The 27776-nt window shown below is 36.9% G+C and overlaps 22 non-coding genes across 22 annotated transcripts; all 22 read right to left on the minus strand.

The window, feature by feature from the left end:
- Positions 1 to 5361: 5361 nt before the first annotated feature.
- On the minus strand, positions 5362 to 5435 carry TRNAT-AGU (transfer RNA threonine (anticodon AGU)). The gene has a single exon. It is a non-coding gene; the product is annotated as a tRNA-Thr (tRNA).
- A 942-nt stretch (positions 5436 to 6377) lies between these two features.
- TRNAT-AGU (transfer RNA threonine (anticodon AGU)) lies at positions 6378 to 6451 on the minus strand. Its single transcript has one exon. It is a non-coding gene; the product is annotated as a tRNA-Thr (tRNA).
- A 214-nt stretch (positions 6452 to 6665) lies between these two features.
- On the minus strand, positions 6666 to 6739 carry TRNAT-AGU (transfer RNA threonine (anticodon AGU)). The gene has a single exon. It is a non-coding gene; the product is annotated as a tRNA-Thr (tRNA).
- Positions 6740 to 6810: 71 nt separating this feature from the next.
- Positions 6811 to 6884, minus strand: TRNAT-UGU (transfer RNA threonine (anticodon UGU)). The gene has a single exon. It is a non-coding gene; the product is annotated as a tRNA-Thr (tRNA).
- Positions 6885 to 7101: 217 nt separating this feature from the next.
- On the minus strand, positions 7102 to 7175 carry TRNAT-AGU (transfer RNA threonine (anticodon AGU)). Its single transcript has one exon. It is a non-coding gene; the product is annotated as a tRNA-Thr (tRNA).
- Positions 7176 to 7823: 648 nt separating this feature from the next.
- TRNAT-AGU (transfer RNA threonine (anticodon AGU)) lies at positions 7824 to 7897 on the minus strand. The gene has a single exon. It is a non-coding gene; the product is annotated as a tRNA-Thr (tRNA).
- Positions 7898 to 8544: 647 nt separating this feature from the next.
- On the minus strand, positions 8545 to 8618 carry TRNAT-AGU (transfer RNA threonine (anticodon AGU)). The gene has a single exon. It is a non-coding gene; the product is annotated as a tRNA-Thr (tRNA).
- A 214-nt stretch (positions 8619 to 8832) lies between these two features.
- Positions 8833 to 8906, minus strand: TRNAT-AGU (transfer RNA threonine (anticodon AGU)). The gene has a single exon. It is a non-coding gene; the product is annotated as a tRNA-Thr (tRNA).
- Positions 8907 to 9848: 942 nt separating this feature from the next.
- TRNAT-AGU (transfer RNA threonine (anticodon AGU)) lies at positions 9849 to 9922 on the minus strand. Its single transcript has one exon. It is a non-coding gene; the product is annotated as a tRNA-Thr (tRNA).
- A 69-nt stretch (positions 9923 to 9991) lies between these two features.
- On the minus strand, positions 9992 to 10065 carry TRNAS-AGA (transfer RNA serine (anticodon AGA)). The gene has a single exon. It is a non-coding gene; the product is annotated as a tRNA-Ser (tRNA).
- A 70-nt stretch (positions 10066 to 10135) lies between these two features.
- TRNAT-AGU (transfer RNA threonine (anticodon AGU)) lies at positions 10136 to 10209 on the minus strand. Its single transcript has one exon. It is a non-coding gene; the product is annotated as a tRNA-Thr (tRNA).
- A 505-nt stretch (positions 10210 to 10714) lies between these two features.
- On the minus strand, positions 10715 to 10788 carry TRNAT-AGU (transfer RNA threonine (anticodon AGU)). Its single transcript has one exon. It is a non-coding gene; the product is annotated as a tRNA-Thr (tRNA).
- Positions 10789 to 11003: 215 nt separating this feature from the next.
- On the minus strand, positions 11004 to 11077 carry TRNAP-AGG (transfer RNA proline (anticodon AGG)). Its single transcript has one exon. It is a non-coding gene; the product is annotated as a tRNA-Pro (tRNA).
- A 646-nt stretch (positions 11078 to 11723) lies between these two features.
- On the minus strand, positions 11724 to 11797 carry TRNAT-AGU (transfer RNA threonine (anticodon AGU)). The gene has a single exon. It is a non-coding gene; the product is annotated as a tRNA-Thr (tRNA).
- Positions 11798 to 12011: 214 nt separating this feature from the next.
- On the minus strand, positions 12012 to 12085 carry TRNAT-AGU (transfer RNA threonine (anticodon AGU)). Its single transcript has one exon. It is a non-coding gene; the product is annotated as a tRNA-Thr (tRNA).
- A 943-nt stretch (positions 12086 to 13028) lies between these two features.
- Positions 13029 to 13102, minus strand: TRNAT-AGU (transfer RNA threonine (anticodon AGU)). Its single transcript has one exon. It is a non-coding gene; the product is annotated as a tRNA-Thr (tRNA).
- A 215-nt stretch (positions 13103 to 13317) lies between these two features.
- Positions 13318 to 13391, minus strand: TRNAT-GGU (transfer RNA threonine (anticodon GGU)). The gene has a single exon. It is a non-coding gene; the product is annotated as a tRNA-Thr (tRNA).
- A 70-nt stretch (positions 13392 to 13461) lies between these two features.
- On the minus strand, positions 13462 to 13535 carry TRNAT-GGU (transfer RNA threonine (anticodon GGU)). The gene has a single exon. It is a non-coding gene; the product is annotated as a tRNA-Thr (tRNA).
- Positions 13536 to 13605: 70 nt separating this feature from the next.
- On the minus strand, positions 13606 to 13679 carry TRNAT-AGU (transfer RNA threonine (anticodon AGU)). The gene has a single exon. It is a non-coding gene; the product is annotated as a tRNA-Thr (tRNA).
- A 5232-nt stretch (positions 13680 to 18911) lies between these two features.
- TRNAT-AGU (transfer RNA threonine (anticodon AGU)) lies at positions 18912 to 18985 on the minus strand. Its single transcript has one exon. It is a non-coding gene; the product is annotated as a tRNA-Thr (tRNA).
- A 71-nt stretch (positions 18986 to 19056) lies between these two features.
- Positions 19057 to 19129, minus strand: TRNAT-AGU (transfer RNA threonine (anticodon AGU)). The gene has a single exon. It is a non-coding gene; the product is annotated as a tRNA-Thr (tRNA).
- A 70-nt stretch (positions 19130 to 19199) lies between these two features.
- Positions 19200 to 19273, minus strand: TRNAT-AGU (transfer RNA threonine (anticodon AGU)). The gene has a single exon. It is a non-coding gene; the product is annotated as a tRNA-Thr (tRNA).
- Positions 19274 to 27776: the final 8503 nt, after the last annotated feature.

A 27776-nucleotide genomic window follows, 5' to 3' on the forward strand; every position in this document is an offset into this window, starting at 1 on the left:
TTGATGGATAGATCGCTAAAATATAAGAAATATTAAATACAAGCTGCCCTAATATTTTCGCTATCGATGACGCAACTCCTAGTCAACTAGGGCAGCTCTAGTTCGTTATTCATCTAACGCCATGTCACTATTAATGGCGTTTCACATGAAGTCACAGACGTTAGTAATATAACCAATATTTTACAAAATATTTGAAAAACAGTTCGTTTGATGCTCAGCTTAGTGGTGGAATTTTGTACAGCTGTGAATGTTATATTAAAAGTAGGGTCTTCCCGATAATTTTTTCTTATATTCCAATAGTTGCTTTAGCCTCCACACCAATATGCTCACCGATCAATAATTGCTTCCTTGGTCACCGAAGGCCGATGGATGGAGACGGCCAGTTAACCGGACACAAGGAAGAACTTGCGTGCCAAACAGAAACATAAAAATCTGAGAAATGGACCGACTCACTGTCCAGCACAATATCACGATCGTTTCTTCAGTTTCCTGTGGAATGAAAACATGGTAGCGGAAGCAGGGCATTATTTGTGCACATAGGTTGTTGTTGAAAAATTCATTATTGTAACTACACTAGATTATATTTATGCAAAAAATATTTGTGTTGAATTATTATTATTATTATTAATTTACCACCTACTAAAAACAGTGAAGTCACCAAATAAATATTTTAGAGCGCGTTTATAAAAACTTTAATATTTTAGCTACTGTATTACGTTAATTAATTTTTCTTTGTGTGGTATGCCTTACTGTCAGTTTGACGTCCAAATCTTTAGAAATATAGATGCGTTTAATATCCATCCTGGCCAGAAGTTGCAAAATTGTGTCTGAATCGAGGCCAACTACCCTTTTATATTGTACAAGTAGAATCGGTTCAGGAGGAAGCCACCTCCCAACAACCACCCGCAGAAGACTCTCCAGGACGGCTGAGCCCAGCAGCTCTGGAGCAGCTGCGGGACTGGGAAAACTCGGTTGAACACCGAAAAATATTGTACGTGTAATTTTTGATTTAAGATTTAGAACGAATTTTACATTTCTAAAAATATCAAACCACATTTAAACTTTTTTATAACTAATATTAAAAGAATTCCAATATTTTTACACTAACTCTAGGTATGAACTTACGCTTTCGCTTATCCACCTATCCCTTGTTCTTAAGCCTTGTAATAGTAATTTCATGTTAACTATTGGCTAAGTTACGTCACCGAAAGCAGCTAGTATACGACCTACAAAAGTGGTTACATTTGTTAATTAAATATAAGTATAAAAAAAGTGGTAATAAAATTTCACATTTCTAGGTAATATGGTTTTTGAGCAAAATGCCTGGGGATATTAAATTGAAACACCGTGTTTATTTATTCCCATTAAAACTTACATCCGCTTACTAGTTTCAACAACTGAAGTCATTGACAAATGGGCTTTCGCCTCCCTTTGGTATTTGGGCAGATGCTGTAGCAGGACGTATTAATCAAGGGGAGGAATAAGAAAGTGTTCCAATTCAAAGTTATATCGAAGATGAGAAGGGGAGGAAGAAGAAAGTGTTCCAATTCAAAGTTATATCGAAGATGAGGAGGAGAGGAAGAAGAAAGTGTTCCAATTCAAAGTTATATCGAAGATGAGAAGGGGAGGAAGAAGAAAGTGTTCCAATTCAAAGTTATATCGAAGATGAGGAGGAGAGGAAGAAGAAAGTGTTGCAATTCAAAGTTAAATCGAAGATGAGAAGGGGAGGAAGAAGAAAGTGTTCCAATTCAAAGTTATATCGAAGATGAGAAGGGGAGGAAAAAGAAAGTGTTCCAATTCAAAGTTATATCGAAGATGAGAAGGGGAGGAAAAAGAAAGTGTTCCAATTCAAAGTAATATCGAAGATGAGAAGGGGAGGAAGAAGAAAGTGTTCCAATTCAAAGTTATATCGAAGATGAGAAGGGGAGGAAGAAGAAAGTGTTCCAATTCAAAGTTATATCGAAGATGAGGAGGAGAGGAAGAAGTAAGTGTTGCAATTCAAAGTTAAATCGAAGATGAGAAGGGGAGGAAGAAGAAAGTGTTCCAATTCAAAGTTATATCGAAGATGAGGAGGAGAGGAAGAAGAAAGTGTTGCAATTCAAAGTTAAATCGAAGATGAGAAGGGGAGGAAGAAGAAAGTGTTCCAATTCAAAGTTATATCGAAGATGAGAAGAGGAGGAAGAAGAAAGTGTTCCAATTCAAAGTTATATCGAAGATGAGAAGGGGAGGAAGAAGAAAGTGTTCCAATTCAAAGTAATATCGAAGATGAGAAGGGGAGGAAGAAGAAAGTGTTCCAATTCAAAGTTATATCGAAGATGAGAAGGGGAGGAAGAAGAAAGTGTTCCAATTCAAAGTTATATCGAAGATGAGAAGGGGAGGAAAAAGAAAGTGTTCCAATTCAAAGTTATATCGAAGATGAGAAGGGGAGGAAAAAGAAAGTGTTCCAATTCAAAGTAATATCGAAGATGAGAAGGGGAGGAAGAAGAAAGTGTTCCAATTCAAAGTTATATCGAAGATGAGAAGGGGAGGAAGAAGAAAGTGTTCCAATTCAAAGTTATATCGAAGATGAGAAGAGGAGGAAGAAGAAAGTGTTCCAATTCAAAGTTAAATCGAAGATGAGAAGGGGAGGAAGAAGAAAGTGTTCCAATTCAAAGTTATATCGAAGATGAGAAGAGGAGGAAGAAGAAAGTGTTCCAATTCAAAGTTATATCGAAGATGAGGAGGAGAGGAAGAAGAAAGTGTTGCAATTCAAAGTTATATCGAAGATGAGGAGGAGAGGAAGAAGAAAGTGTTGCAATTCAAAGTTAAATCGAAGATGAGAAGGGGAGGAAGAAGAAAGTGTTCCAATTCAAAGTTATATCGAAGATGAGAAGGGGAGGAAGAAGAAAGTGTTCCAATTCAAAGTAATATCGAAGATGAGAAGGGGAGGAAGAAGAAAGTGTTCCAATTCAAAGTTATATCGAAGATGAGAAGGGGAGGAAGAAGAAAGTGTTCCAATTCAAAGTTATATCGAAGATGAGGAGGAGAGGAAGAAGTAAGTGTTGCAATTCAAAGTTAAATCGAAGATGAGAAGGGGAGGAAGAAGAAAGTGTTCCAATTCAAAGTTATATCGAAGATGAGGAGGAGAGGAAGAAGAAAGTGTTGCAATTCAAAGTTAAATCGAAGATGAGAAGGGGAGGAAAAAGAAAGTGTTCCAATTCAAAGTTATATCGAAGATGAGAAGGGGAGGAAGAAGAAAGTGTTCCAATTCAAAGTAATATCGAAGATGAGAAGGGGAGGAAGAAGAAAGTGTTCCAATTCAAAGTTATATCGAAGATGAGAAGGGGAGGAAGAAGAAAGTGTTCCAATTCAAAGTTATATCGAAGATGAGGAGGAGAGGAAGAAGTAAGTGTTGCAATTCAAAGTTATATCGAAGATGAGGAGGAGAGGAAGAAGAAAGTGTTGCAATTCAAAGTTATATCGAAGATGAGAAGGGGAGGAAAAAGAAAGTGTTCCAATTCAAAGTAATATCGAAGATGAGAAGGGGAGGAAGAAGAAAGTGTTCCAATTCAAAGTTATATCGAAGATGAGGAGGAGAGGAAGAAGTAAGTGTTGCAATTCAAAGTTAAATCGGAGATGAGAAGGGGAGGAGGGGAGGAAGAAGAAATCTAACCATTGAGTGGCTTCAATTTTAAGTGTTGATCTCCAAAACAACTTTATGTGAATTCCCCTTGATGACATGGGTAGTTCATTCATAACCGTATTTGGTCTAGGTACAATTGCATTCCACGCTCAATATTGCCACAAGTAGCAGCATTAATATTAATCCTCTTATTTAACTAAGCCTAAATTTTATTTTAATAACCCCTCAACACAAAACATTTAAGAGCAAATTAGAAGAAAAATACATTGAGAATGATTGAGAATGATAAATAGCTGGTTTTCAACATTTGATCACTCCACTTCCCAAAATTTTATTATAAATTCATTAATGATTTTTATTAAAACCTATCCGACGTAATACAATAATAAACAAGGTAATAAATTATTTAATCAAAGAAATTTAAGACTAACGAACACAAGGAATAGCTCTAATCATTATTGCCTTGACATAGAAAATTTTAATTAAAAATTTACTAAGGTTATTCCCTTTTATCTTTACTGCAACTAATCATATATTAGTAACTATATGCCTAGCTTTACCTATTTGGGTTATCTTCATACCGCTTGGTTGGCTAAGCCACACAAATTACATATTTACCCTTCTACTCTCTAATAACACACCTATCGATTTAATATCATTCATAATTCTAATTCTAACAATTAAAAATGTTATTACACCTGTTACTCTCGCCAGCCGTCTATCCAGGGACAATTGCTTTCATTACTAAGAGTTGAATAAAACTTTCTACTAGTCAATATCATTATACTCTCCTTATAAACCTACCATCGATGCCTCGTCAATCTCCATAGAATTAACATCTTTAGCAACCACATCTTGAGCACGAATCGAATCAGGAGCGACCCCTGTTGACTTAGGAGGTATTTCGATCTCTTTTTCATGAACGACTTCATTCCCATCAAAATTGACAATATTGGCATTCAAGGGAATGACAACTTCCGGAATCTTCAAAAATGGACAATGACGATCAAAATGGCCCTGTTCTTTGCAACGGTTGCAAAGAAAGGTCGGACAGTTTTTATAAAGGTGATCAGGAGACAGACATTTATTGCAAATTTAATTCTGGGATGAATGACGGACTTGATACAAAGCTTCTCGGCCCGTACAATTAGGTAAACGAAACCCGTATAACAACGACGATAGTCAATCAGGCAATTTCAACCTAACCGACCTTTCACCGTGATATTTTTCATTCAGGAAACGCCATTTAATTTCGCTTTTCAGCTCACATTTCAACAATCAATTTCGCCGTATAGCTGGAATTCCGAAGGAACTGCCGAGATTTGAACTCAGGATCTCCTGTTTACTAGACTGGCGCTTTAACCAACTAAGCCACGGCGCCACGATTTCAAGCCGTTGAATCACAGATTAAAAAAAATTTGAAGCGAAGATTATAGAAAACCTAACCCTGTAGGCACCACCGAGATTCGAACTCATGATCTCCTGTTTACTAGACAGGCGCTTTAACCAACTAAGCCACGGCACAACGATTTCAAGCCGTTGAATCACAGATTTAAAAAAAAATCAAGCGAAGATTATAGAAAACCTAACCCTGTAGGCACCACCGAGATTCGAACGCATGATATCCTGTTTACTAGACCGGTGCTTTAGCAAACTAAGCCACGGCGCCACGATTCAAGCGATTGAATCACAGATTTGAAAAAAATTTCAAGCGAAGACTATAGAAAACCTAACCCTTAAGGCACCGCCGAGATTCGCACTCAGGATCTCCTGTTTACTAGACAGGCACTTTAACCAACTAAGCCACGGCGCCACGATTTAAGCGGTTGAATCAAAGATTTTTAAAAAATGTCAAGCGAAGATTATAGAAAACCTAACCCTGAAGATACCTCCGAGATCCGAATTCAGTACGTCCTGTTTTCTAGCCAGGTGCTTTAAGCAACTAAGCCACGGCGCCACGATTTCAAGCGGTTGAATCAAAGATTTTTAAAAAATGTCAAGCGAAGATTATAGAAAAACTAACAGTAAAGGCACCGCCGAGATTCGAACTCAGGATCTCCTAGTTACTTGACAGGCGCTTTAACCAACTAAGCCACGGCGCGGTGCCGCGATTAAAGCGGTTGAATCACAGATATTCAAAAAATGTCAAGTGAAGATTATAGAAAAATTTACCCTGAAGGCACCGCCGAGATTCGAACTCAGGATCTCATGTTTACTAGACAGGCGCTTTGAACAACTTAATCACGGTGCCACGATTCAGGCTGTTGACCCACAGATTTTAAAAAAAATGTCAAGCGAAGGTTATAGAAAACCTAACCCCAAAGGCACCACCGAGATACGAACTTAGGATCTCCTGTTTACTAGACAGGCGCTTTAACCAACTAAGCCACGGCGCCACGAGTTCAAGCGGTTTAATCACAGATTTAAATAAAATTTCAAACGAAGATTATAGAAAACCTAACCCTGAAGGCACCGCCGAGATTCGAACTCAGGATCTCCTGTTTACTAGACAGGCGCTTTAACCAACTAAGCCACGGCTAACTGATTTAAGCGGTTGAATCAAAGATTTTTAAATGGTGTCAAGCGAAGATTATAGAAAACTTAACCCTGAAGATACCGCCGATATTCGAACTCAGGATCTCCTGTTTACTAGACAGGCGGTTTAACCAACTAAGCAACGGCGCCACGATTCAGGCGGTTGAATCACAGATTTAAATAAAATTTCAAACGAAGATTATAGAAAACCTAACCCTGAAGGCACCGCCGAGATTCGAACTCAGGATCTCCTGTTTACTAGACAGGCGCTTTAACCAACTAAGCCACGGCGCCACGATGCAAGCGGTTGAATCACAGATTTGAAAAAAATGTCAAGCGAAGATTATAGAAAACCAAACCCTAAAGGCATCGCCGAGATTCGAACTCAGGATCTCCGGTTTTCTAGACAGGCGCTTTAACCAACTAAACCACGGCGCCACGATGCATGCGGTTGAATCAAAGATTTGAAAAAAAAATCAAGCGAAGATTATAGAAAACCAAACCCTAAAGGCACCGCCGAGATTCGAACTCAGGATCTCCTGTTTACTAGACAGGCGCTTTAACCAACTAAGCCACGGCGCCACGGTATCAAGCGGTTTAATCACAGATTTAAATAAAATTTCAAACGAAGATTATAGAAAACCTAACCCTAAAGGCACCGCCGAGATTCGAACTCAGGATCTCCTGTTTACAAGACAGGCGCTTTAACCAACTAAGCCACGGCGCCACGATTTCAAGCAGTTTAATCACAGATTTAAATAAAATTTCAAACGAAGATTATAGAAAACCTAACCCTAAAGGCACCGCCGAGATTCGAACTCAGGATCTCCTGTTTACTAGACAGGCGCGTTAACCAACTAAGCCGCGGTGCCACGATGCAAGCGGTTGAATCAAAGATTTGAAGAAAAAAAATCAAGCGAAGATTATAGAAAACCAAACCCTAAAGGCACCACCGAGATTCGAACTCAGGATCTCCTGTTTACTAGACAGGCGCTTTAACCAACTAAGCCACGGCGCCACGATTTCAAGCGGTTTAATCACAGATTTAAATAAAAATGTCAAGCGAAGGTTATAGGAAACCTAATCCTGAAGGCACCGCGATATTCGAACTTATGATCTCATGGTTACTAGACAGGCACTTTACCCAACTAAGCCACGGCTCCACGATTTAAACGTTTGAATCAAAGATTTTTAAAAAGTGTTAAGCGAAGATTATAGATAAACTAACCTTGAAGATACCGCCGAGATACGAACTCAGGATCTCCTGATTACTAGACAGGCGCTTTAACCAACTAACGCACAGTACCGCATATGATACGCTTGAATCACAGATTTGAAAAAAAATTCAATGCGAAGATTATAGAAAACCTTACCCTGAAGGCACCGCCGATATTCAAACTCAGGATCTACTGTTTACTAGACAGACGCTTTAACCAACTAAGCCACGGCGCCATGATTCAAGCGGTTGAATCACAGATTTGAAAAAAATTTCAAGCGAAGACTATAGAAAACCTAACCCTGAAGGCACCGCCGAGATTCGAACTCAGGATCTACTTTTTACTAGACAGGCGCTTTAACCAACTAAGCCACGGCGCCACGATTCAAGCGATTGAATCACAGATTTGAAAAAAATTTCAAGCGAAGACTAGAAAAAATCTAACCCTTAAGGCACCGCCGAGATTCGAACTCAGGATCTCCTGTTTACTAGACAGGCACTTTAACCAACTAAGCCACGGCGCCACGATTTAAGCGGTTGAATCAAAGATTTTTAAAAAATGTCAAGCGAAGATTATAGAAAACCTAACCCTGAAGATACCTCCGAGATCCGAATTCAGTACGTCCTGTTTTCTAGCCAGGTGCTTTAAGCAACTAAGCCACGGCGCCACGATTTCAAGCGGTTGAATCAAAGATTTTTAAAAAATGTCAAGCGAAGATTATAGAAAACCTAACCCTGAAGATACCTCCGAGATCCGAATTCAGTACGTCCTGTTTTCTAGCCAGGTGCTTTAAGCAACTAAGCCAAGGCGCCACGATTCATGCGGTTGAATCAAAGATCTTTAAATAATGTGAAGCGAAGATTATAGAAAAACTAACAGTAAAGGCACCGCCGAGATTCGAACTGGGGATCTCCTCTTTACTAGACAAGCGCTTTACCCAAATAAGCCACGGCGCCACATTTCAAGCGGTTGAATCAAAGATTTAAAAAAACTTTCAAGCGAAGATTATAGAAAACCTTACCCTGAAGGCACCGCCGATATTCAAACTCAGGATCTCCTGTTTACTAGACAGGCGCTTTAGCAAACTAAGCCACGGCGCCACGATTCAAGCGATTGAATCACAGATTTGAAAAAAATTTCAAGCGAAGACTAGAAAAAATCTAACCCTTAAGGCACCGCCGAGATTCGAACTCAGGATCTCCTGTTTACTAGACAGGCACTTTAACCAACTAAGCCACGGCGCCACATTTCAAGCGGTTGAATCAAAGATTTAAAAAAACTTTCAAGCGAAGATTATAGAAAACCTTACCCTGAAGGCACCGCCGATATTCAAACTCAGGATCTCCTGTTTACTAGACAGGCGCTTTAGCAAACTAAGCCACGGCGCCACGATTCAAGCGATTGTATCACAGATTTGAAAAAAATTTCAAGCGAAGACTAGAAAAAATCTAACCCTTAAGGCACCGCCGAGATTCGAACTCAGGATCTCCTGTTTACTAGACAGGCACTTTAACCAACTAAGCCACGGCGCCACGCTTTAAGCGGTTGAATCAAAGATTTTTAAAAAATGTCAAGCGCAGATTATAGAAAACCTAACCCTGAAGATACCTCCGAGATCCGAATTCAGTACGTCCTGTTTTCTAGCCAGGTGCTTTAAGCAACTAAGCCACGGCGCCACGATTTCAAGCGGTTGAATCAAAGATTTTTAAAAAATGTCAAGCGAAGATTATAGAAAAACTAACAGTAAAGGCAACGCCGAGATTCGAACTCAGGATCTCCTAGTTACTTGACAGGCGCTTAAACCAACTAAGCCACGGCGCGGTGCCGCGATTAAAGCGGTTGAATCACAGATTTTCAAAAAATGTCAAGTGAAGATTATAGAAAAATTCACCCTGAAGGCACCGCCGAGATTCGAACTCAGGATCTCATGTTTACTAGACAGGCGCTTTGAACAACTTAATAACGGTGCCACGATTCAGGCTGTTGAACCACAGATTTTTAAAAAAAATGTCAAGCGAAGGTTATAGAAAACCTAACCCTGAAGGCACCGCCGATATTCGAACTCAGGATCTCATGTTTACTAGACAGGCGCTTTAACCAACTTACGCACAGTACCGCAGTTCATACGGTTGAATCACAGATTTTAAAGAAATGTCAAGCGAATATTATAGAAAACCTAACCCCAAAGGACCACCGAGATTCGAACTTAGGATCTCCTGTTTACTAGACAGGCGCTTTAACCAACTAAGCCACGGCGCCACGAATTCAAGCGGTTTAATCACAGATTTAAATAAAATTTCAAACGAAGATTATAGAAAACCAAACCCTAAAGGCACCGCCGAGGTTCGAACTCAGGATCTCCTGTTTTCTAGACAGGAGCTTTAACCAACTAAACCACGGCGCCACGATTCAGGCGGTTTAATCACAGATTTAAATAAAATTTCAAACGAAGATTATAGAAAACCTAACCCTGAAGGCACCGCCGAGATTCGAACTCAGGATCTCCTGTTTACTAGACAGGCGCTTTAACCAAATAAGCCACGGCGCCACGATGCAAGCGGTTGAATCACAGATTTGAAAAAATGTCAAGCGAAGATTATAGAAAACCAAACCCTAAAGGCACCGCCGAGATTCGAACTCAGGATCTCCTGTTTTCTAGACAGGCGCTTTAACCAACTAAACCACGGCGCCACGATGCATGTAGTTGAATCAAAGATTTGAAAAAAAAATCAAGCGAAGATTATAGAAAACCAAACCCTAAAGGCACCGCCGAGATTCGAACTCAGGATCTCCTGTTTACTAGACAGGCGCTTTAACCAACTAAGCCACGGCGCCACGATTTCAAGCGGTTTAATCACAGATTTAAATAAAATTTCAAACGAAGATTATAGAAAACCTAACCCTGAAGGCACCGCCGAGATTCGAACTCAGGATCTCCTGTTTACAAGACAGGCGCTTTAACCAACTAACCCTCGGCGCCACGATTTCAAGCGGTTTAATCACAGATTTAAATAAAATTTCAAACGAAGATTATAGAAAACCTAACCCTGAAGGCACCGCCGAAATTCGAACTCAAGATCTTCCGTTTACCAGCCAGACACTTTAACCAACTAAGCCACGGCTAACTGATTTAAGCGGTTGAATCAAAGATTTTTAAATAGTGTCAAGCGAAGATTATAGAAAACTTAACCCTGAAGATACTGCCGATATTCGAACTCAGGATCTCCTGTTTACTAGACAGGCGCTTTAACCAACTAAGCCACGGCGCCACTATTTCAAGCGGTTTAATCACAGATTTAAATAAAATTTCAAACTAAGATTATAGAAAACCTAACCCTGAAGGCACCGCCGAGATCCGAACTCAGGATTTCCTGTTTACTAGACAGGCGCTTTAACCAACTAAGCCACGGCGCCACGATGCAAGCGGTTGAATCACAGATTTGAAAAAAATGTCAAGTGAAGATTATAGAAAACCAAACCCTAAAGGCACCGCCGAGTATCGAACTCAGAATCTCCTGTTTACTATACAGGCGCTTTAACCAACTAAGCCACGGCGCCACAATTTCAAGCGGTTTAATCACAGATTTAAATAAAATTTCAAACGAAGATTATAGAAAACCTAACCCTGAAGGCACCGTCGAGATTCGAACTCAGGATCTCCTGTTTCCTAGACAGGCGCTTTAACCAACTAAGCCACGGCGCCACGATGCAAACGCTTGAATCACAGATTTGAAAAAAATGTCAAGCGAAGATTATAGAAAACCAAACCCTAAAGGCACCGCCGAGATTCGAACTCAGGATCTCCTGTTTACTAGACAGGCGGTTTAACCAACTAAGCAACGGCGCCACGATTCTGGCGGTTGAATCACAGATTTAAATAAAATTTCAAACGAAGATTATAGAAAACCAAACCCTAAAGGCACCGCCGAGATTCGAACTCAGGATCTCCTGTTTACTAGACAGGCGCTTTAACCAACTAACGCACAGTACCGCATATGATACGGTTGAATCACAGATTTGAAAAAAATTTCAAGCGAAGATTATAGAAAACCTTACCCTGAAGGCACCGCCGATATTCAAACTCAGGATCTACTGTTTACTAGACAGACGCTTTAACCAACTAAGCCACGGCGCCATGATTCAAGCGGTTGAATCACAGATTTGAAAAAAATTTCAAGCGAAGACTATAGAAAACCTAACCCTGAAGGCACCGCCGAGATTCGAACTCAGGATCTACTTTTTACTAGACAGGCGCTTTAACCAACTAAGCCAAGGCGCCACGATTCATGAGGTTGAATCAAAGATCTTTAAATAATGTGAAGCGAAGATTATAGAAAAACTAACAGTAAAGGCACCGCCGAGATTCGAACTCGGGATCTCCTCTTTACTAGACAAGCGCTTTACCCAACTAAGCCACGGCGCCACATTTCAAGCGGTTGAATCAAAGATTTAAAAAAACTTTCAAGCGAAGATTATAGAAAACCTTACCCTGAAGGCACCACCGATATTCAAACTCAGGATCTCCTGTTTACTAGACAGGCGCTTTAGCAAACTAAGCCACGGCGCCACGATTCAAGCGATTGAATCACAGATTTGAAAAAAATTTCAAGAGAAGACTAGAAAAAATCTAACCCTTAAGGCACCGCCGAGATTCGAACTCAGGATCTCCTGTTTACTAGACAGGCACTTTAACCAACTAAGCCACGGCGCCAGGATTTAAGCGGTTGAATCAAAGATTTTTAAAAAATGTCAAGCGAAGATTATAGAAAACCTAACCCTGAAGATACCTCCGAGATCCGAATTCAGTACGTCCTGTTTTCTAGCCAGGTGCTTTAAGCAACTAAGCCACGGCGCCACGATTTCAAGCGGTTGAATCAAAGATTTTTAAAAAATGTCAAGCGAAGATTATAGAAAAACTAACAGTAAAGGCAACGCCGAGATTCGAACTCAGGATCTCCTAGTTACTTGACAGGCGCTTAAACCAACTAAGCCACGGCGCGGTGCCGCGATTAAAGCGGTTGAATCACAGATTTTCAAAAAATGTCAAGTGAAGATTATAGAAAAATTCACCCTGAAGGCACCGCCGAGATTCGAACTCAGGATCTCATGTTTACTAGACAGGCGCTTTGAACAACTTAATAACGGTGCCACGATTCAGGCTGTTGAACCACAGATTTTTAAAAAAAATGTCAAGCGAAGGTTATAGAAAACCTAACCCTGAAGGCACCGCCGATATTCGAACTCAGGATCTCATGTTTACTAGACAGGCTCTTTAACCAACTAACGCACAGTACCGCAGTTCATACGGTTGAATCACAGATTTTAAAGAAATGTCAAGCGAATATTATAGAAAACCTAACCCCAAAGGACCACCGAGATTCGAACTTAGGATCTCCTGTTTACTAGACAGGCGCTTTAACCAACTAAGCCACGGCGCCACGAATTCAAGCGGTTTAATCACAGATTTAAATAAAATTTCAAACGAAGATTATAGAAAACCTAACCCTAAAGGCACCGCCGAGATTCGAACTCAGGATCTCCTTCTTACTAGACAGGCGCTTTAACCAACTAAACCACGGCGCCACGATTTCAAGTGGTATAATCACAGATTTAAATAAAATTTCAAACGAAGATTATAGAAAACCTAACCCTGAAGGCACCGCCGAGATTCGAACTCAGGATCTCCTGTTTACTAGACAGGCGCTTTAACCAACTAAGCCACGGCGCCACGATTTCAAGCGGTTTAATCACAGATTTAAATAAAATTTCAAACGAAGATTATAGAAAACCTAACCCTGAAGGCACCGCCGAGATTCGATATCAGGATATCCTGTTTACTAGACAGGCGCTTTAACCAACTAAACCACGGCGCCACGATTCAAGCGGTTGAATCAAAGATTTGAAAAAAAAATCAAGCGAAGATTATAGAAAACCTAACCCTAAAGGCACCGCCGAAATTCGAACTCAGGAACTCCTGTTTACCAGACAGACGCTTTAACCAACTAAACCACGGCGCCACGATTCAAGCGGTTGAATCAAAGATTTGAAAAAAAAATCAAGCGAAGATTATAGAAAACCTAACCCTAAAGGCACCGCCGAAATTCGAACTCAGGATCTCCTGTTTACCAGACAGACGCTTTAACCAACTAAACCACGGCGCCACGATTCAAGCGGTTGAATCAAAGATTTGAAAAAAAAATCAAGCGAAGATTATAGAAAACCTAACCCTAAAGGCACCGCCGAAATTCGAACTCAGGAACTCCTGTTTACTAGACAGGCGCTTTAACCAACTAAGCCACGGCGCCACGGTTTCAATCGGGTTAATCAAAGATTTGAAGAAAAAAAATCAAGCGAAGATTATAGAAAACCTAACCCTAAAGGCACCGCCGAAATTCGAACTCAGGATCTCCTGTTTACTAGATAGGCGCTTTTTTTTTTTTTTTATTTAAAATTTTTATTTTGTTACATGCATTATTGCACAATGTTAATATTTAAAACAAATTTAACAATTTAAACCTACGTACATCCAGCAATGTTATATATATGTGAAGCAGTGTTATTAAAACCATTACACAATTGAAGTTAGAAACAACATGAAAAATAAATAAGCAAAATATCATTGATAAAAAATCCTCAGTTATAGAAAATAATAACTACTGCAAATACAACAAAATACACATTTCAATAAAGTACTTTAAATATTAATGACCATAAGGATATCTCCAAGATTATTGACCCCTCATATGTTACGAAAAATATCTATTGCGGCCGTACAACCCGGCTTATGAAGGAGTAGCCATTGCACGCGGTACCGAGCCTCAGTTTTTATGAGAGCACGAAAACGGGAAAAAAGCGTACGCTTATTGGTTATCTGCCCCAAATTGTACAAACAACGATTACTCCAAATGGCTTCTTTGGCAATAGCAGTTAATATGGAAGCGACCTCCCAATGCTCTTTAGAGTCCGCAGTTTTAGGCTTGAGTCCAAAGACGATATAACGCGTCCACATGTCCTTTTCACCAAACAGCGTGTACAGCGACAACACTGAAGAAAATAACCAATCGAGCCATTCGTGCGTATCTTGACATTCCAAAAATAAATGCGAAACTGACTCCTTTTCAAGGCCACATAGCGGGCACTGATCATCGTCTGTTATGCCGGCGCGAAATAGCCGCTGCTTGACCATGAACCCCATATGATACACTCGGAGATTCATACTTGACAATCGGGGACCCAACGTAGAATTGACAAGTGATGGAACCCGGAACTTCTGTAAAGGGCCCCCGAAGTAAGCCCGCCAACGTTCTTCACCATTCGATTCCGGAATCGGGGTTACGGCATTGAAAGTTTTGGAAATTGACGTAGATGTAATTTTGTCCAATTCCACAGAGATCCCTGTGTCCGCGACCAGCGCGAACGTTGGCCGTGTCTCAAGCTCGTAGACCTCTTTACTATGTATCACTCGATGTACCGCGGGAGGGAGAGAATCTTTGATCCTTCGAAAAATTTGCAACAACCGACGGCGACCGATTCCGGAATCTGCGGTCAATTCCAAAAAGGCTTCATCCGGAAGAAACCCCAGGATGACCTCGTAGCAAATATCTTTCAGGTAGACCACGCCACAAGAAGCAAGAAGACGCCGCTCAGCCAAAGAAATGTTCGTGATTAAAAGATTTGAGTTATAAAATAGGGGCTCCATAATAGGGTTGGTCAAAGGAACCAAGGTCCATCGCGTGAGAGCCAAGAACTCTTTCCAAGCCAATAACATTGATCCATGGCGTTTCGGGATAGCGCAAAGCAGACGACGTTCAATTCTAATCCGTAGCATTGAGAGACCCTGGCGAAGTCCGCCGCCATATTCGTCAAAGAACCGAGACGCAACGCATGCGACATGCGAAGGCTTGGACCCGGTAGCGAGCTGCAAACATTCCTTCAGACGAAGTACCTTCTGTTTGATCCGAAGATTGATTAATCCAAACCCGCCTTGACTCTTATGGCGAGTTAAGGTTTCGTACGATATAGAATGTGGGCGATCCTTCCAAATAAAATCCAACATGAGCCGCTTAAAATCAGAGAACCAGCGGTCCGGTAAATCAAAAACCTCCAGTATATGCCACAATATCGACGCTCCTAATACGTTAATGATAATGACTTTCCCAAAAATGGTCAGACTACGACCCTTCCAAACGTGTAGGACATTTTTAAATTTTTCATACCGGCCCTCCCAGTTCATCGTGGCAACGACGTCATGGTCATAGCCCAAGGTCACGCCCAATACCTTTATTGAACGGGCGCTAATAACAAGCCCAGCCACAGTCTGGTCCGCGTGAAATCGCAAGGAGCCGAGCCAACAACCAGAACTTTTTGCAAGATTGATGGCAGCTCCCGAAGACTGGCAATAAAGTTCAATATCCTCCAAAAGGTAAGTAACATCCCTAGGCCCAGTGACGAGAATGGAAGTGTCATCAATATGTTGAAACACCACAGGGGACGGTGTTAAGTCCGTGAGCATTATCCGACATATACGTTTGTCCGTTTCGAGTAAGGCGCAAAAAGGTTCAGATGATAGAACGTACAGCAAAGGACTTAGCGGACACCCTTGACGAACCGAGCGGCTAATGACAAAAGAATCGGTAACATATCCATGAAGCTTAATAGCTGTCTTGGCGCCAACTAAAAACATCTGAATCCAAGCGCGGAAGCGTGCGCCGAAACCAAAGGCTTCTAAGATTGCAAATAGATACGGCCATTCCACCCGATCGAACGCTTTTAACAAATCGAGTTGAAGAAAAATCCCTGGCCTATTTTCCATTTTTAAAAACTCCATGACATCAGACAGAAAACGGGGAGTATCGGAAATGGTACGCCCACGAATGCCACCAGTTTGACACGGTGACGTAATTAAAGGTAAAAGCGGCGAAACACGGCGAGTAAAAACCTTAGCAAGGAGTTTCCTATCGCCATTCAATAGGGTAATTGGCCTCCAATTTTTCAGAAGAGTCAAATCCCCCGATTTAGGCAACAAAACCACCATCCCTTCTCGCATGCTATTCGGCAAAAGGCCACGGGCTTCGCATTCGGCAACCAAGCGCATAAAGTCATCTTTAATTAGAGGGATAAAGAAACGCAGGAACTCATTGGTAAAGCCATCTCTACCGGGGGCCTTCCCTCCGGCCAAATTAGTTAACTCCGTGTAAATGTCGCTCCAGGTCACGACGGCTTCGCAGGAATCGCGGTCACCTTCAGTAAGCCTCCCTGAGATTAAATTCTTCAAATTGTCAGTAGCGGCTTGAGACGTAACGCCTCGTGTATACAACTCCGAATAAAAACGGAACACTTCCTCCCTTATTAACGCAGGATCTTTAATAATCTCCCCCGAAGGGAGAGTCAGAGAAGTCATTTGACGTTGACGCTGACGAAATTTCTCCAGCCGCAAAAAATACTGAGTGGGGCGTTCCCCCAAATCTCTCCACTCCAACCTCGAACGAACTAATGCACCCTGCAAATCGTTCTCTTCCATATCTCGTAATTTACTCGTTACCGCAGCTATTTCGTCTAAATTCGTATCTGTTTTTAATGGCGAATCTTGTAGGTCTCGAAGCCTATTTTGTAGGTCCGCCCATACAGCCCGCTTCATCAACGCTTTGTGACGCCCGTAAAAAATGCAGTACTCCCGTATTTTAACTTTTAAAGCATCATACCACTCAAAGATATCGGTTAAATAACAAGGCCAAGAATAACTATTTTTAACTGTCCGCTCGATGGCCGTGCAAAAAAGTGCGTCTTCTAAAAAAGTAGAATTAAAACTCCAAGTTCCGGGCCCCCTAAGAATACCACTAGGTTCAAAAATCAGAGAAACACCCTTATGGTCAGAGAAACTACAAAAAACATGCATACACTTTGAAATATTATATACGTCTGAATGTAAAGCAAAAAAATAATCAATTCGAGAACTCACAAAGTTACCAAAAACCACCCCCGATCGCGTATAATCGAATGTTTTTTTATGTTGCAACCGCCAAATGTCTACCAACGAGAGATAAGAGACCCAGCGATGAAGATTCGTCATTCCACTCACCGTAATCTTGGCAGGCGACCGCCGATCAAAAACTCGAGAAACAATATCATTAAAATCACCGCCCAATAGCGGACGATTTAACACACGAATAATGGGAATTAAATTTTGCATAAAAATAGATCTATTGACCGCATCGGTTGGGGCATAAACAGAACCTAAATCAACTTTCTCGCCTTCAATTTCAGCGGAAATAAAAATATACCGGCCCTCGTTAGAACTTATCAAATTACATTCTTTAAAATCAAGTAACCGCGAAATACAAATTGCCACACCGCAAAACTTGGTGTCCAAGTTCAAGTCCACGTAGACCGCACCCGAAAAAAAAGTCCGAAAAGTACTTACATGACACGCCTCCCAATGAGTCTCTTGCAACAACAACACATCATAATGCTTCGCCCACAAAACCAACTTTCGCATCTTCTCTACATCGCGCAAACCGCCTACATTAATCGTCAGAATTTTCACCGGCATTTGGATTCAAATTAATTTGGGTCCATTTACCCGATGGCAACTTCTGAAATATCTTGTGCGGAGGACCTGTAGACGGATTAGTAGCTGAATCGGTGTCACCAGATGAGATCCGGTGCTTGGAACCCCTTTGAGCTTCACCAGTCGGTTTGACGCGGCCCACTTGGTCGGCGCCCATTCCCTGAGACATCGGCGTTGCGTTAGGAGTGGCAATATGAACTTCTTCGTGTCCGGCACCCAATGAACCAGGACCATCGACGGCATCCTTACGACCCTCAGCGAATTGATCAATCGATCCCCCCGCGACAATGACAGGGGGTTGTCCACGCTCCTGTCCCTTCATCTCCACTGCAGGGCGTTCCCAAGTAGGGCAATTACGCACAGCATGACCTTGTGTTTTACATTTACGGCAAATAAATTGAGGGCAATCCTTATATAAATGATCGGATGCCAGACACATATTACAGACTTTAACTTGCGATTCATGAGTGACACGGTAAGAATTTTCTCTATTTAAGACATCCGGAACTCGAAGACTGTAAGGTAACGCTGATTTACCTTCCGGGAGCGTCAAACGGACTGATCGGATACCACAATAGAACCCGGCTTTTTCCCGCCACGAAATCGTACCTCTGATTTCGCAGCCCATCATCGTCAACTTCGCCAGCAACGCCTCATCAGTAACATAATCCGGAAGGCCGAAAAAATTTGCCGAGATTCGAACTCAGGATCTCCTGTTTACTAGACAGGCGCTTTAACCAACTAAGCCACGGCGCCACGATGCCACCGCTGAATCACAGATTTGAAAAAAATGTCAAGCGAAGATTATAGAAAACCAAACCCTAAAGGCACCGCCGAGATTCGAACTCAGGATCTCCTGTTTACTAGACAGGCGGTTTAACCAACTAAGCAACGGCGCCACGGTTTCAATCGGGTTAATCAAAGATTTGAAAAAAAAATCAAGCGAAGATTATAGAAAACCTAGCCCTAAAGGCACCGCCGAGATTCGAACTCAGGATCTCCTGTTTACTAGACAGGCGCTTTAACCAACTAAGCCACGGCGCCACGATTACAGGCGGTTTAATCACAGATTCAAATAAAATTTCAAACGAAGATTATAGAAAACCTAACCCTAAAGGCACCGCCGAGATTCGAACTAGGATCTCCTGTTTACTAGACAGGCGCTTTAACCAACTAAACCACGGCGCCACGATGCAAGCGGTTGAATCAAAGATTTGAAAAAAAAATCAAGCGAAGATTATAGAAAACCTAACCCTAAAGGCACCGCCGAAATTCGAACTCAGGATCTCCTGTTTACTAGACAGGCGCTTTAACCAACTAAGCCACGGCGCCACGGTTTCAATCAGGTTAATCAAAGATTTGAAAAAAAAATCAAGCGAAGATTATAGAAAACCTAGCCCTAAAGGCACCGCCGAAATTCGAACTCAGGATCTACTTTTTACTAGACAGGCGCTTTAACCAACTAAGCCACGGCGCCACGATTCATGCGGGTGAATCACAGTTTTTTAAAAAATGTCAAGCGAAGATTATAGAAAACCGCGGTCCAATTATTTTTCACTTAAAATTGAAAACTAAAGTAAAAAAACGTAAAAAATAAAACAAACAAATAATCGGTAGCAGTAACAAATTCGAATAACGTAAAACAACTGAGATATGAAACAATTTATAGAAACACTATTATAGGAAGCGTCTCCGATACGCCATCATTTTCTAAAACTATAAACGTTCTTCAAACTACTGCTAAGGTGGAAATGTTTAGGATCACACAATTTCGGGCCATTACAAAAAGTTGAAGACCAAAAAAAGCAATTAAACGGACATAATTACCGCCTCACGACCAATGTGAACTAATTTTCTCCTTAAACATAACAATTCGGCTCGATTCATGAGATTTCTAATGCCCTTTTGTTTGTGAAATTATCCTCGCTTGATAGAGAAAACACTTTAAACTACAAAATAACATTAAGGTTTGAACGACGTACCATTATAAGTCGTATTCCTTTAAGTAAAAATATACACTCGGTGCAGTTCCTGAACATAATTTGATAATTTACTGTATAAAACCTGGTTGCAAAGGTTTTGTCTTACACCCATTTTGGGTTTTAGGGTTTTTCAAACGTTTTTCAAAATATAATGCTATTTAGGTATTTGTTTGTATTTCGTTTAAAAAACCAGCCGGTTAATACTAATTGTTTTTTTGTTAAAGTTCTATATGAAAAATAATGCCGTTCGTTAATAACGAATTATCACAGAGGCCTATATATCAAACATACTCGTCGTGGAATTCAGATCTTTTATTGAAATACTAAAAACACCATACAGGGAAGCACAGTTGGTATTGTTTTAATCAATCATTTAGTGATAACAAGTCACTAACGCATAAGTTTTTATTAACAATTGATCGCATCGACCTCAATCTAAATTTATATTTCCACACAAAATTATTTTAAATCATTAAAAATGTGGAGCATATATTAATAAAATATTCCACAAAGTTTGTAAAAAAAACTGGATTATTTAATAATAATAATAATGTTACTGGAAAAGCCAAAGTTCTACAGAGATGTGTATGTGTATGTACCCAGTAGTAAATGAATTTACACCTTGTAAATTGAACTTAGTCAAAATTAATAGACTGTAAACAAAATGATATTAATTTGCTTTTCCCTTTGGTTTGTTTTATGTTACATCTAGTTCTTACATCTATAATATCAAATTGATGGATTACTACTTTTATAATGACAATTGCATATTCCATTAAAAACGTCTTCTATGAAAATGTTTCTTAATGCGATATTTTACTATATTTTTCATAAAATAACACGAAAAATTATTATTACATCTTTTAAAGCTTACTACGCGCCACAATGTTATATATAGTATGTCAAATTTGTTATGATAAATTTTATATTTTTAAAATTTAAAAAATGTTATCTTTAAACTTTGGCCATTTATCTAATAAAGCTTTTTTGACCTAGCAATATATTACATAGAACACCATTTTTAAATAAATTTTAAAACCTTAACGCTATGAAGTGTATATGGCAAATACATTAATAATCGCCTAATACCAAGGTTGACAGAATCGGCAACCCACTAACCTCACAATATTACCATAGGGTTGATTGACTCCATTTTCATCACTTTTACTCAAAGGTAAATCAACTAGAAGTCTAATACCATATCCTTTAATAGTACCGCCCAAGGCTAGAATGCGCTTATGTGATTCATATACACTTCTCCCCGGTAACTGGTACTTATTTTTGTTGTTATATTTGAAATATTTTACGAATTCAAGTATTTAAAGTTTTAAATAACCCTAAACATCACGATAACGAGATTAATTCTTATAAGATTTAATCATACGGTTACTGCATAATACATCAACACATGATTTTCTAGAAAATATACTAATATTTTCGTATAAGTGTAAATCTTCTTGTCCTATAATAATCAGACAATTTGTATTTTAAAGCCGTTTATTTTAAATAAACAGGTACTGTGTAGGAAACTGAATTACAATGCAAAAAATTAATCACTAAATAAATTTGTTTTTTTATTATGTGTGTATATATTAATCACTAAAAAACTAAAAGCAATATTTTTATGTAACATTTTAATTACTTTTTGCTATTTTTGAGAAACACTTTTAAAATCAACAACCACTGCTACGGTTTCTTCAAATTAAGTTCTGAATATATTGAACTCCATTATCTGTGTCGCCAATTCTAAGGTTTGTACATCTATAACTATCGCCAAAAAATAATTATAATCTAATCAATAACAGATGGCAAACTACAAAATGTGTTTTAATAATTGTGCATCAGTGGCTCATCATTCTTCCAACGCTTCTTAATTTTTTTGTTATTTGCAAATTTCAATTTATAAACAATTTCCGCGAATTGACGGTTTATATACTTAGTTTTATAAAATTTCAATTACAAATTTATTTAAATACGCTGCTGGTGGTTTTTACTCTGTAAATAATTAATTTTTATGTGGTTTTTCTATCATAGGGAATCTTAAGTAGTTATACAAAGGAAAAAAAACGGGTTAATACAATGTAAAGGAGGTTGGTTGACATATTTCATTCGTACTATTTTTGAATATCATTTAGCTAATCTGTTAATTAGAATAAACATTTGTTATTATGACAATCGAGAACCTTGAAATTTTCCGTCGTACTTGGAAGATGTTACTTTACCTACATAATTTACACGTTCAACCTCCCAAAAATATAAAATATAAAACAAAACTCTCATGTTTCTCCTTTCTTATATTATTTTTTTTAAATTAGATAATTGCTTTTTTATTATTTGATGCGTATTATGTTTAAAATAAAGTTTGGTAAAAAATAAAGCTAAAAAATAAAGTTTTGAATTGGGTTTACTCAAATAATTTAAATTAACCATAAGGTAAACACTGATCAAAATGATACCTTGTTGTATGTCACTTCTAGATTTAATAGTAAACATAATTTAAAAAAATTACATATAACAAACCTGCACTTTAAACTCTATCAATACAGACGGAGTTTTTCCCGTTATTTACATAGTATTATAGAACCCACTTGTTAAATCCAGAACCCCTCGGGATATCTATTCATTATAAAAAGGGATGCATATTGTGAAAGAAAAATACGTTACAGACTCCGCTCTATTAATCTAATGTCAAACATTCCTTCACGTTTTAAGGAAAATCATATTTGTGTGGTCGGTACAACGAAGAACAATATAATTAGCTCCATTATGAAAAGGGATAAAAGCTAAACCCTAAACAAATTTAAAATACATTTAAAAACTTACAAATAGCTCGTACCAATAATATTCAATTAACAATAATTTGGTTGTCATTTGGGTTCTGATTTATTAAGAGATAAGCGACTAGAGATTTTTGGAAAAACTATCTTCACGGAAATTGTATGTATAGTTAAAAATTTAAACGTGGTTAGGTTTAATATCCGTTTTTCCCCCGAATGATTTACATTCTATTTTTTAAGTTCTGAATAAATTTTAAATTAGAAAATTCTTAGATTTTTAATTGGATTGTTAAAGCATGTATAAATCTATACGTATTATAAATATTGGAATATAAAAATTTCTACTATAATTAACGCTCGGTATTTTAGATACAAGTATATAGTTATAATTTTATATATTTTTTAAAAACTGAGCAAATTTATTTTGAAAACAACTTTTTGGTTTTCAAAGAGGAATAGGTATTTACGAGAATATTGTATTAAAATTAAGGATGTATAAAAACTCCTCGAAACAATATAAAAAATACAAAATTATAAATTGTTTTTATTGACATTTTTTAACCTTTTATTAAATAAATTTAAAAACAATTAAGATTAATTATATTTATATACGCTGTTTACATTAAAATAAGGGAGATAAATAACCATTATACTATGATTTAAGATATATATTCACTCTAATTTTAACAGAAAGTGTAACTGCAAATGTTTTACACAAAATTAATAAAAATTAAAACATTTTATTCTAAAATATATCCGAGGCAATATGAAATCAAGTCACATATTTCATGTTATGTTAACGTAATTCTGATAAATGCAATAAAACATTAATCGGGTAAAAGATGAATCCATAATTAATTCTAGTGGTAAAATTATGTAAAAATGTTATTAAATACAATACGGTTCAAATATCTTAAACCCCAATATGTCATCTTCAAAACTTGTTGTAGCCTATTGAACCGGAAAATGTACAAATACAATAAACAGACTTAGATAAGATAAGAACTTATATTCTTAATTTGTTACGTATATTCAATACACGAAGAGTAAAAGCTCACGAATGCAAATTTTTCAGGCGGGCAAATACATGAAAATAAGTTTTAATATTCATATAGTACTTAAGATACCTAATATTTCCAGATAATAAGGCGTACGTAAAGTCTGGTACCTTACAATATTCATTTATCTGATTTTAAGTTTAATTTACCCGGATATTTCTTTTTTTTTTGTCAATTTATTTGCAGGCTTTACATGGAATTTCAGACCATTCAAACTGATCTTTTATTAATCTCGTATTAGCTCTATTATTATCCTACCACCGACTGTAGAAATTTTCGAACCACCTGTGAGATGTGTATTACGAAGAAACCAACCTACTCATTAATCAACTAAAGTCTCTAGATTCTTTACAAGGTTTTATTTACTTTTTATCAATTTTAAATTAATATTTTAACTCTATCAGTATTTTTTTAATTTTATTTTGGCGAAATTCGCTCTGCAATCATAAAAAACTGAAAATTTAAATTTTAATAACAAATATATGAAATCAGAAGAGCATTGTGAATTTAACAGAATTAATAATGAAACGTTAATAACGGTTAAAAATTCAAAAAATAATCGACTTAAATATCTTCCTTTTTTAGGATCATGTTTCTGCAATTAATATTTATATTTTGAATTCCACAGTTAATGTAAAATTAAAAAACGTGTACTTAACAGTTGAAATGTCTTTGTGATTGGGAATACGATAACTGATCTGCTTTTAAAACTGAAATCCATAAATCAAACGGTTTTATGATACAGGTTGTAGAACATGTCGTATAATTAGTAAATAATAATTTAAGCTAAATTGTTCATAATCTGATACCTTGGATTGAAAACAGAATATAATTTGTGTTAATTAATGTTTGGTTTTTATCTTTTTATTAGATTAACAAAATCTAAGACCGTTGCGCCCATACGTTCGAAAAAGCACACAAGTTCAACAAATTACGTTGCCTGTTTAAACACGTAAATAATTCCCTCTATATAAAAACATACGATAAAATTAAATTGTTTTATAATTAACATTCGATAGATAAAAGTATTTTTGAGAAAATTCACTTTATTCTAGTGAGACATTCCAAATCTTGCTATTTTTAATAATGATTCTTATATTTTATATCTTAATTTATAATAAAAGCTCTTACATATAATTGATTTATAGAAACTACGCTTACAATATAAAAATACAAAAATGATACTGTTTTTATTTATTTTTACGTTTTTAATAATTAAATTTAAAACATGTTGTTTATATTCAAAACCAAATACATTCCATTATGATGCTGTTGTACAAATGTAATGTGTAGGGAGAATTCAGCATAAAAACCGCTCTTTTAACTACGTAAACACATTACAACAGCATAAAAACAAATAATTTGTCAGTTAATATTTATCATTATATTCATTTAATTATACTAATTAACAATTACAAGTTTTAGCCCGAATTTCAAACCTGATACCTAATTTCGAAGTAAAGAAATATCTTCTAGGAATTAAGGTAAATATAACTATATTTAATTGTATCCTTATAATATTTATAATTTTGTTAATGTTCTATTTTTACAACCTTTAATTTTTTTCCATATTACTAATTATCTCTTAATTAAATAGGCTATTTTGTACATATTTGTGATTGTCTTATTTTTAAAAAATGCTTATTAATTGTATAATTTAATTTGCAATTGTTTAAAAAATAATTTTATTGGTGTACATTTTTTATCTTATTTATTTATTGCACTATCCTGGTAGCCAATACATTTAGTCTTTTGCGAAAGAAGTATTATTATTAATAGTTGTTAAGTATTATAAACGATTGTATCTTCAAAAAGTAAATTGTCAATAAGCTTTGTTTTTAAAACCATTCATTTTTATTTACAATTTTTTCAAATTAGAGGATTTATTAATTGATATTTTATTGATATCTAGCGGTTGTTTGTAAAAAAACAGTTTTTTCTTCTCACTGGCTCTGTGGAATGTCTCCTGGCGAAACGTGATCTGCGTTTTTAATTTTATCGTTTTACCGCCGAGATGTGTTACAATGTAGGTGACAAGATAAGGGTAAAATCGATTTTTATAAACATTTTTGCGTTTGAAAGAGTGATATCGTTAGTAAATTGTTGAAAAATCCAAACTAGTTTTAAAAGGTTGTAATGAGTGGATAGACTCTACACGTGACAATAATTAAGGGGTGGTTATCAAATCAGTTTTACAAGGCTAATGCAATAGAATGTTGAACCAGTTCTATCCTAGAGGTAATTATAATTTATAATTGCTTTGCGTGTTTCTGGTAACGACAGTTCACCAGAAAGTTAAAATTATAAATCAAATAAAGTAAGTCATATTTAATTTAAAATAATTAAAATTATTAAACATTATTTTGTTTTAATTTAGCCACCAATAAATACCCGTTCGTTTACTGTGTATAGTCAGAGAAAATTATATCTACGTGTATTCACAATTTTGCTATTTTTAATTTAAAAAAAGTTAATTATTTTTTATTTATTTTAAATAAATTGTTTTTGGAATTTTTATTGATTATGTAACTTAAAATTAACCAAACATCCATTTGGGTAAAATTATAGTCTTGTGAGTTGCAAAAGTAACAATAAAAACAACATTGTATCTTCAAAAATAAACAAAAAAATTATTTTATATTGATAAAGTAGTATGGTTTCATCGTAGGTTGATAAAATTATTCATTTGAATCGCTAAAACAATAAACATTGTATCTTTAAAAATAAATAAACTGAATTTTTTATAATATATTACCGACTAAATTTCTGGCGGATATCGACCAATTAAGCCCATTGTAAGGTTTTATCATATTAATTGTGTATTGATTGTTTTTGATTGTTTATTATGTAATTAATGTATTATTTAAAAAAAATTGTTTTATTTGATTATGTTATTTTAGAATGTTTTCGTTTACTATTGAAAACCAACAAACTATCCTATTTGGGTAAAATTAAACCTTTGTATGGCAAATGTAAAAAACATTGTATGTCCAAAAGAAAATACATTTTATTTTATTTATTGTAAACAAAATTGGCTATATCTCGGGCGGATATTGACCAATCAGCGCCATTGTAATGGACGCTTCAATAAAAGATACCCGGTTTCTACTCCCCTCTCCAAATTCATCTGGGAAGGAGCTATTTCCGGTCGGTCGGTTAAACGGTTAGAATGGCTAGCCAAAAAATCATATTTAAGCCAATGGAGACGCGTTTTTGCCCTCATGAGAATTTTGCGTCAGATAAGAAACGCGTCGGCTCACGAGTGTAAGGAACACTAATGTTAATTTTCGATAATATACTTTAGGGTAAAATATATAATGTTACTAATACTAAGTATAAGAAGATAATATTATTATTATTATCATCCTCTTATGGTATAAATAATTAAAATTATATGTAATATTTTTATAATACCGGGCAATTTTAAAGCTTCTCATGGAGGCAGAGTTAATTTATTTATCTTTTGAAAAAAGATGAAAACTCATTCCTTTAGAACTAAACATATTACTTTTGGAGTACGGTATGCAACAAGTGTTTCCTTTTAACCCGGTAACTTTTTTGGCATGTTAAGGCTTAGCAAACAAGTTGGCAAGCCAAAATATACCTCTCCTCGGAAGAATTGTCCCTAGTGGTATTAATTTCTCGAGATAACCCTTAAAGATATATCTCCGCAATTTAGAGTTATTTGTTAAAAATATTAACCCATTTCTATCCCGCCCGGTATAAAATTTTAATTATAATTAAAATAATTGAGACGAAACGACCAATTTTAATTTATTCAGAATATCATAAGTTAAGTAGTTACAACAGTAAGTTAGACGTACTATAACAATGCACAATTGAATTAAACCCTTTTACAGAACAAGTTTATCAGTTAAATATAATACGAAGCAAATTTTAATGAAATATCTACAGAGGCTTTTTGGAATTACTCGCTTACGAAATACTTGCCGCATCTTTAACGCTCATTTTATTTCAACACTCGCCCTTGATGAAGATACCGTAGATATCTGGTAGT

The sequence above is a fragment of the Leiobunum rupestre genome, chromosome 7 (genome assembly GCF_980474605.1).
Source record: "Leiobunum rupestre chromosome 7, qqLeiRupe1.1.hap1, whole genome shotgun sequence".
Lineage (NCBI taxonomy): Eukaryota > Metazoa > Arthropoda > Arachnida > Opiliones > Sclerosomatidae > Leiobunum > Leiobunum rupestre.